Source organism: Acomys russatus, chromosome 2 (genome assembly GCF_903995435.1).
Source record: "Acomys russatus chromosome 2, mAcoRus1.1, whole genome shotgun sequence".
In the NCBI taxonomy this organism is placed as follows: domain Eukaryota; kingdom Metazoa; phylum Chordata; class Mammalia; order Rodentia; family Muridae; genus Acomys; species Acomys russatus.
Genome location: NC_067138.1, coordinates 87,486,850 through 87,495,466, shown reverse-complemented (window position 1 = coordinate 87,495,466; position 8,617 = coordinate 87,486,850). Strand labels below are relative to the sequence as shown.

The window sequence follows — 8,617 nt, the reverse complement described above, 5'->3', positions numbered from 1 at the left end:
TTATGTGGTGTCGTCCATACATTCTGCCCATTGGTGTTCAAAGCATAATCTATATAATCATATCTTCATAATCATTGTAGCTACTTCTGAAAATGTCACTTCCTGGGAATCTTTTCAGCCTTTGGATTCAGGTTGGAAAAAGAGTCTAGACAAAGGAATGTTAAGTCGGCTTCATGGGAACTTTTATTATGATGGTCTAATTTTTACTTCTCCCTCCCAAAACATATACTGTGATTCTTATCTGTCAAGGTTTTGGTATTAGATGATGGGGCTCCTGATCAGGCCGGAAGCCCTTATAAGAGGACTAGGACCATGAGAACAAAGGTCACATGGGCAAATGCCCGATGTGGGAATGACCGAAATGGCACAGTCAGCAACAGCTGAGAAGACAGGGCCTTCATGGCTACACTCTAAAATCATGCTTCATTACCTCTTCAGTCATCTCTCAGGCCAGTTAGGAACACACACACACACACACACACACACACACACACACACACACTTTTCCTCTGTACTTAATGTGCACAGCATGTGTGTACCAAATGACAGTGAAGTAGACCTCTACAGGAAATGCCTTATTCACAATCCCTATCACCAGAACCGAAAAAATTGAAATGATAAATTTCCCAAGAAAACTATTTACAGTATATGGTTTGGGAATGGAAGTGTGCTCTATTGCACTTTGTCATTCCCCAAGTGAACAGTTAACTTAATAATTCTTTCATAACTTATTTCCCAAATTCTATTCATTTTTTTCAATGAATGGGCCATATTTGTAAAACTGTAGTTGAAAATCAAATGGCTCAAAATTGCATAACAAAATATTTTGAAATTCTTTTTCAAAGAAGTAACACATTTTTTGACTGAGTGTGTGTCATTAGAATGTAGAAGGAGAAACATGCTGGATTCATTTAGAAAGGAAAGTGAGGAAATGTTACTGTGACCTTTCCCTTTGAAACTGACTGCATTCCAAGTCTTCACATGCCTTCTCTGGCGTGAGCATTTACAGGAATAGGTTTGAGAGGCTTTCTATTCATGACTGTTACAACATCCAGTGGTTATATATGTGTGGATATTTTGTTAATAAGAACCTACTCTATTTTTCTTAGACCTTCACAGAATCTTGGATTTCAAAGGCTTACTTTAACTGTAAAATAATCAACCTTTCTGTAAATGTTATTGAGACCTTTAAAGCTCATTTCTTCTCCAGCTGCAGATCACTTTTCAGTAGAATGGAAATAGCTCACACTCCCATTTGGTGACATAATGGAACCCAGCTTCATTATATGGAAAAATAAAACACTGTATACATTTTTTATTTATAGATAGAAGCTGGCATATAATGTTTAAATAAAAAATTGATTCATGATAACTTAGATTTTATTTGAATTTAGCTTTAGCTTGGCATTTCATATCTTTTTAGAAAATCATATTTTCCACAGAGGGATGAAGTTCATTTCTCCCAATGCTGAACTTCCCTGCAGCTTCTCTCTAAGTATTTGCTTCTAACTTGTTATGTAATATTTGAATTGAATTTTTGATGGCTACACTTTTATTTCTTTCTGTAAGTTTGCTGGTGGTTCCATCCATAAGCAACTCCATTTCAAGTAGGTCAAAGTCATTTCTGCTTGGTCTAGACTGATCGCTTTATTATTGCATTTCTCTTACTTCAAGAGTAAAATTATAGACATATCAAAAGATGAAAACACAAAATCCGTGTCATTTCATTTTAACTACATATTTTTTAAGTGAAAATGCATGACATACTTCTTCACTTTCAAAATTTGGCTTTGTCTATGAAGTAAAATTTCAGCTGTTATATAAGGTGGTTGTGTGGTTTATATGATAATGAATTTAAAGTGATCTTCCTTCATGTCCATATTACTATAAAAAACATTATTGACTTTTGTCTTTTACTACTTTTAATGGGAATTAACAAGAACGCATATTTGTATATACATATCATATCTACAAAATCTGTCATCTATCTATCTGTTGTGTAGCTTTTCCTGGAGAGATGTGAACAAACGTGTATTTACTTCAGATAGGACATCAATGAGAGACCAAAGCAATGATTTCCTCCAAGTTTGGCACAACGAACCAGTGCAGGTTTGTGGAGTTACTTTCAGAAGCATGAGTGAGAAAGTCCTTATAAGAGCCCTGGTGACTCAGAGGCAGCTGCACTGAAAAGCCTACCCCAGCATGGCAGTAACTCAGGAAGGCTTCTTCCGAGGAACTCCTTCCACAAGCAGCAAGCAGCTTGACTTGAGTCTCTTTTCTCCAGAAATTACTCAGTCCATCCAGAACCTTGAGAGAGTCCTTATGATTCTTAGATGTTCGGGAGCTTCCTGGGATTTTATTCTGATATGCTTTGTCCCTCTTTCCAAAAAGAAATGTGTCAATTCAGAGAAAATAGCTCCTAACGATCTAGCTGTCTGTTTATGTGTATGTAGTGTATATTCTAGAGAAGACATTAGACTTTTCTAAAATGTGTATAAATGTTTTTCTGTATGTATGTCTGTGTACCACATGAGTGTCTCATGCCTACAGGAGTCAGAAGGGGACATTGGATCCCCTGTAACTGGAGTTACATGTGGTTATGAGCCACTATGTGGGTGCTGTATATTGAACCTAGGTCCTTTGGAAGAGCAACCAATACTTTTAATGACTAAGCCACCTCTCCCCTTTTAGGCTGGTTTTAAACATAAGCATTTTGTTCTGGTGTTGTAATTCCTATCAGAGTAAACTTCAGTCCTGGGATATGCCAATGTTATGGTCCATGTGGACTGAAATGACTGTAGTTGACACTAAAAATGGTTGAAATCTTTCAGCTTCACTTAAAATTGAATTTGTTAGACTTCAGATTTTTAATTTAGACTTTATGAGTACTGAAAGGGGCTCCAAAGCAAACAATGTTTTTTTTTTTTTTTAAATCATAAACCATCTAGCCTTTCTTTCAAGCTCATGTACAGGTTCAATGTTTTAAATTAGCCTTTGGTTTTACTGTAAGTTTATGGCCTTATAGGACAAAACTTAAACTCATGAAATTGGCACTTGCTTTAACTAGAAAGCCATTTTCATATTTTTAAAATGGTTTTTGGTTCCCTAGAAATGTACTCTAGTTTCTTCCTGCAACTTCCCAGAAGTTGGTTTGGTTTTGTTTGTTCAAAGTTGTCTTATCAGCTGTTCAAAGCTCAGAAATGACAACTGTACAGAAACCAGTGTGTGTGTGTGTGTGTGTGTGTGTGTGTGTGTGTCTTCAGACTTGCTAACATAATCCAGCATTACTACCAGAGCTTATGTATCTACAGAGGACACACAGCAGCAAGTGACCTAGGAACACCAGAAACCAACCTGTAAAGGTTGAGGAACTGGAGAGTGCTCTGTTCATGTATTTCATATAAAGACTGTAAAATTACTATGATAACATATGAGAAAATATTGACTTCCTCCTATTAGTAAAAGTTTGATGCATTTAACACTGTAAATAAATCAGCTCATAAGATTTTATGAATTATAAAGCTATTTTTAAGAGAAAAAAAATGGACTCTAGGCTTTGTCTACTGAAGTTGTAGAATAACCATCTTAACGAATGACATATGGATACTAACTGAGGTGCCATCAAGTACTCTCTGGGGAGTGGAAGCCCTGAAAAGGCTAGAACACTGAATAGAGCAATGGCTGTTGGGATGCTTGTCTGTACTAGTGCCTCGGCCAGTGAAATGGCACAGGCATTCTGTTGCTAACCACAAAACACAGGCAGCAGAACCTTTTGGAGAGATGTCAGGGTGTAGAAGGCATCTGTAACTCTCTAACAATTTGTAAGGGCACCACTCATGCATTCTGCTTATTAGTGGCAAATGGTCAACAGAGTGGCTCTGTCAAAATAAAACATACAGACTCAGCTTTGTCTTCAGAAAGAAATATCACTGAGATCCATATGATTGTAGTCAAGTGAAAGTAATTCAACATAAAGTGAGCAAAATGTTCTTAAATTTAGCTTCTGCCATGCAAAGTTGTCAGAAAATTAATGCTTAATATTATCCTGCATTCTCCTTAGTTTATCAACTCATTTCTGATTGGCTTTGTCTTCACATCAATTTCATTTCATATAAAACAGGAAAACATTGTACAAAGGATTGGTATTTTCCAAGTACATTTTTTTCAGAAGGAATTCCCTCAGTGAGTTTTCTGACTTTAGCTCATTTTACTAGCTACTTAAGTTATTAACATAACATATGCTGCTGTCAAGAGGAAAAAATGAAAAAGGGGATACTCATAAAGAAATGGAGTTAGGATGTTGGTGTCTAGCTTGCACTGTGCTCAAGTCTCCTGAGAGAGAAAGAGAAAAAAGAGGGTGTGGTGGTTTGACTGAGAACAGCCTCCACAGGCTCATGTGATTGGATGATTAGTAAAGATGTTTAGGAAGAATTAAGAGGTATGACCTTGTTAGAGTAGGTATCGCCTTATTGGAGGGAGGGTGTCACTTGGGGTGGGCTTTAAAAATTTTAAATTCCACACCAGGTCCAACCTCTCCTGCCCCCGCTCTCTCTCTCTCTGACTGTTCTTTTCAGATAATATGTAAACTCGCAGCCACTACTGTCCACCTGCCCACCTGTATACTCCCCACCACGATGGTCATGTACTTAACCTATGAAACTGTCCCCACCCCATCCTTTGTTTATGAGTTTCCTTGGTCATGGTATATCACCACAGCAATAGAACATAGAGAGAGAGAGGCAGTGCTATTTTCTCCTATCAGACCCCTCCAGGGTATGGTTCGCAGTTTGGGTTAAATAAATCAATTAAAAACATGAAAAAATTTCTTATTTACTTTTTACAAAAATGCAGTCACCAAACGACTTTATGCTACTGTGATTTTCTGCCCCTTTGAACAGTGTGTTATAGGTGTGCTTCATTCTTTCTGTGGTAAGTTCCATAACTTATCCAGTCTATCCCTTGGAGGGGACGTATCTTTTCCTCAATTTTCTATTGTTCTCTCTTTCTTCTTTACTAATAATTAATATATAAACATCCTGTGTATATTTGTGTGTAAAAATCTATTGCTATGGGTCCCTAAGGGGGATTTCTAGGCCAGAAAGATGTTAAAATTGCATGATATTGGTGCAATAATGCCTTGTATTATCCTCTTTGCTTTGGATTATATAGCTGCTTCCTTAGTACACTAGTTCCTAGAAGGTAGATATTCTTTCTGTTAATCTTTTGGGGAAAATAAGTACTTATTTGTAAATTAAAGCTTGGATTAACCAGCTATATTAGCATGATTAGTTTTTTCTTCTCTAATTTCTTATAGTTAATTTTAGCATACAATGTCTTCTTGAACAGTGAAGCCATCAGTAATGGCCTCATCTTTTTCAACTAATGACCCTGGGAATATTTCACAAAAATTTTAAAAGCTGGCCCATAATTTTGACTAATTATTTATTTTCTTTCTCGTAGTAAATTTCTATGTAGATTATTAACTATTCATGGTCTAGAGTCATAAAAAAAAGCTAAAAGAATTATTAGTGCTTTTATGCACAGGGTGCATATGTCCATTTCTCTGCTTTGCATTAATGCTGCGAAAGCACATTGTCCATATCTTCTAAATGACCATTCTGTTTATTGTGTACTGGAGACACTGGTAACAGTGAAAGACAGAGAGTTTCAAGGGCTGCACATTAGGATCTCCACCCTGTCTGGTTGAATCAGAGTCTGAAAGGAAGGAGTGCTCTCGATATCAAGTGAGGGATAATATCCCTGTTGAATGAATAAGAGCTGTCTTTCTTAAAGTTGTAATTTTTTAGCTGAATAAACCAACACGGTGTTTTCAATACAGATAATAATTAAATTAGACGGACAATAAAAGCCAGATGTCAATGCCAGTGGTTCAGTTGGTTTGCAGGTGGAATGAAGCAAACTGGGTAAATTCTGTTATAAATTGAGTAGTGTTCTGCCAAAATTCAGCTCCACTAAAGACATTGTGACATTATTTAGAAATAGAGTTTGCTGATATAATCAAGTTAAACTGAGTTCATAGTAGACTGATGTTTGTCTTGACTCAAATAACTTGTGTCCTTATAAGAAGAGGAGTCGGGATACATAAACACACTGAGAGAAGAAAGTCTTGTGAAGACAAAGGTGGAGATAAAAGATGCTTAGCCAAAGATCGTTGGCAACTGAAGAAACCTCAAGAGACAAAGAAGGTTTCCTTTCTAGAGCCTTCGGAGGGAGCATGGCCCTAGGATGCAGAGAGAAAACATTCTTACTGCTTTAAGTCACCAAGTCTGTTGTAATTGTCAGCCCTAGGAAACCAATGTAATTACATAACTTTCATTTGTGTTTCCATGTGGCAGGTTACCATACCCTTGGCAAAGCCACAGGCCCTCTTTGAAGGAGGAAATGTAAAGCAATCATGTAGTAGAGTTTTTTCAAGTTGAAAAGGCCAGCTCTGTCTGCTAGCTAAATTGTTTATAGTTGCAATAGAGGTTTTTTGTTTTGTTTTGCTTATTTGATATTTTTGAGTTTGTGTTTTGTCTGTGTTTTCCAAGAATGCACTCAACCACATATAAAGGCTCACACATAATGTTATTGTTTAATAAGTTGTATTTGTTAATTTTTTCATGATTTCTTAATCCGATCATAAAACAATACCACCTATAAAAAAAACTAAAGCAATAGCTGGGGATGTTGCTCGATGACTGAAGTGGTTATTGTGCATGAAAAGTGAAGCCTTGAGTTTGGCTTCTTGGTGTCCACTTAAGGCATGACAGTGTGCATTTATATCCCAGTGCCAAAGGGAAGAGTGGAGAAAAATGGATTCTAGGGTTTTCTGGACAGGTGTCCCACCCACATCAATGAGTTCCAGGTCTACTAAGGGACAATGTCTCAAAAATAAGATGAAGAGATGTGCCATCAACCTTTGGCCTCCACATGCCCATGCATGGTCATGCAGACCTGTACACATACATAAAAGAAAAAGAAGACAAGCAGCATTCATCAGTTTCACTTATTTTTATGACTACCATTAGTGCTAAATCACACAGAATATTATTTGTCCTGAATAAAGAGCTGTTGATGTTGAGAAAATACTCTTCTAGGACTTTTGGGTAAGATGGTAGATTAATCCTTCTCCAAAGAAATTTGATGAAAGAAAACTGTCAGTTCTTAATGACCTGACAACAACTCCCCCCAAAAAAATCCAAAACAAAACAAAACAAAATAAAAAACCCAAGATTAGTAACCACAGGAAATAGGCATAAGTCAACTTCAAGACATGCTCTAACCCAAACAAACTCACAGAGAATAAACAACATGCTACGGAATGATGAAGACTTGGTCACTGGATAAGTCAACAAGGAAATTTAAACATCGCATAGAAACAAATGAAAATAAAAACAATTCATAGCTATATGTCTTTATATCAGAAAAATCAAAGTTACCTGAAATAGGTAACTTAATGATACCCTTTATAGCTTTGGCAGAGCAAAAAAAAGCAAACACAAAAAACAGTAGAAATGAAAAAGTAATCAAGTTTAGTGCAGAAAGTAATGAAATAGAAAAAATTATATGAAATCAATGAAATAAAAAGTTGTTTCTTTGGAAAATAATAAAAGATGAACATACCTGGGCAGTAGTGCTGCACATGTTTAATCCCAGCACTCAGCAGGCAGAGGCAGGCAGATCTCTGAGTTTGAGGCCAGCCTACTCCACATAGTGAGTTCCATGACAGCCAGCGTTGCTCAAAGAAACTGTGTCTTGAAAAACCAAAAGATCAAAAACTCAAAACCAACCAACAACAAAAAAAAAAAAAAAAAAAAAAAAAAAAAAAAAGAAAAAAGAAAGAAAGAAAAGAAAAAAAGCCACCTTTCCCCCCAAAAAGGAACAACAACAACAAATTTATGCCCAAACTAAGAAAAATAGAGAAAAGACTCTTGTTAATAAAATTAGAGATAAAGACTGCCCCTAGAGGCACTGCTGGTGTGTCAGCTGTGTCACATGTGTGTCAGTAGGTGGCAGAGAGGAGCAAGTCTATGTCTTTGATCAGTGTTCTGAAGTTGGGGAAAAAAATTGAGCTTGAGAGGACCACCAGTCTGGCATTGTGCAGGCTCCAGTCGGACCCCCGGGCTGGAACAAGCTGGAGATGAGACTAGAGGGTACAAGGCCCGAGTGACTGGAGACAATTGACCTCCAGTATTTTGCCATGGGGGTGGGACAGGGAGCTAGCCTGAGATAACTCCCAGTCTGGTGCCACACAGGCCTGGGGGAGGAGTGGCAGATCATGCCCAAGATGATAATACATGTCAGGGCATAGCACTCCTGATACCACTCCTGAGATGGCCCCAGACACTCAGAGATCATGGGTGTCACTAAGAGGAGCAAGTAAGTAATGGAGAAATGGAAGAAAAAGAGAAACAGAAGCATGTGGGCACAACGAAGAGAGACAGGCATGTGCATAGTGAGGGACAGTGTGATGTGAGTGGCAGGAGATGCTACCTGAGGCCATGGCAGGGTCCTGGCCTGTGTGTCTACTGGGGGCCATGTCTGAGTCTGTGACGCTGCAGCAGCAGGGGCCTACTCCCTGGTCTGGCCTGCCACCTGGAGCCATATTGATGTC

At 37.7% G+C, this 8,617-nt stretch overlaps 1 pseudogene; it reads left to right on the top strand.

The window, feature by feature from the left end:
• The first annotated feature begins 7,958 nt into the window (after positions 1-7,958).
• On the top strand, positions 7,959-8,101 carry LOC127207863 (uncharacterized; annotated as a pseudogene).
• Positions 8,102-8,617: the final 516 nt, after the last annotated feature.